This window comes from Theobroma umbraticum, unplaced genomic scaffold (genome assembly GCF_002168275.2).
Source record: "Theobroma umbraticum cultivar Fairchild unplaced genomic scaffold, ASM216827v3 scaffold_20.0, whole genome shotgun sequence".
NCBI classification, from domain to species: Eukaryota; Viridiplantae; Streptophyta; class Magnoliopsida; order Malvales; family Malvaceae; genus Theobroma; species Theobroma umbraticum.
In genome coordinates this window covers 170,122-171,300 of record NW_018397266.1, presented here as the reverse complement: position 1 = coordinate 171,300, position 1,179 = coordinate 170,122, and the positions used below count along the sequence as shown (strand labels likewise).

Sequence of the window (1,179 nt, the reverse complement as noted above, 5' to 3'; positions counted from 1 at the left end):
GAGTCCCTGCAAATGGTTTTCCCATCTACATTCTTGGGACAGAGTTATGAAGTTTGGCATCTCTAGCTGAAGGAATCCAAGCTGGTGGATTTTGAGAAGTCGATAACGTATTCATGTTGAGAACTCAACTTACTCTTCATCCGGATAGGCTTATGGCTAAATTGTCGATCATGGCACCAACTAACTCACATGACGATCTAATTCTTTTGCAACTTTCATTTGTTTGTAATGATATCTCCAGTTAGCCACTACTCCTTTGTATTTTCTTCAAGAGTGTTACTTGTAAAGTTACAAAGGCCAATTGGCTTCCTTGCCTTTGTAGTAGTGGATAGCAGAACCCCATTTTAGAATCAAAAAATACCTGTAAAGGCTTAGAATATTTTTGAAGCCCAGTTTGCTTGAATCATGAATATTTCCATTACTTTTTAATAGATTGCAATATTTAGTTTTTGAATCTCTAAATTATGTATGTTCATGCTGCTTTCTTGTCTTCCAACTCATTGGCATATGTAATGATAATGTTGGAGCCGGGGGACATACTTCCAACTTCTTTAAAGCAAATTATACGCAAAATCTTTTAAAAATTTCTCAAAAACAAAGCCCTACTGTTGAGCCTTTTGCTGTTCCTTGAGGCTACTCAACCACAGGATGTTAAGTTTAGTTGATACTTTTATTAATTATTTTTTATTTTTTAAAATAAATAAATAAATAATAAAATATTAAAGAAGAAAATAATAATATATAATAAAAGGAAAAAGAAAAAAACCCTAAAAAAATAGTCAGACCACTTCGTACTCTCTGTCGAGAGCGTGGCAGCAAGATGTGTGGAATCGTTTTGCTTGTCACCAGCATTCGCGTCGACTTATCATCCCTACATCTTGATTCCATATCTCCCTCCTCTAAAACCCAGTTGGTTTTTTCTTCAGATGATCATAAGGCTTCTTTACAAAGACGAGGACCCGACAGCTTCTGCTCCTTCATTCGAACACTTCAAGTGCTGGGAACTTTTGTGTTTCTTCTGTTAACGAGGAAACACATGTCGTAGACAACGATTCGAACGTGTCTGAATCTTTTGCAGATCTTGTTTTTCTCGGTGCTATGTTGCAGTTAAGGGGAGTGGCTCCTGTTAGTCAACCATTAGTGGATTCTTCTGGGAACATTCTTGTTTATAATGGTAAA

At 36.3% G+C, this 1,179-nt stretch overlaps 1 pseudogene across 1 annotated transcript in view; it reads left to right on the top strand.

Annotated features, from left to right (window-relative positions):
* Positions 1–820: 820 nt before the first annotated feature.
* The window catches only part of LOC110423419 (uncharacterized), a 1,584-nt pseudogene continuing 1,225 nt past the window's right edge, over positions 821–1,179 (top strand). The window contains exon 1 of the transcript XR_016351709.1: positions 821–1,174. The product of XR_016351709.1 is annotated as an uncharacterized LOC110423419 (transcript). The remainder of the gene's footprint in view (positions 1,175–1,179) is intronic.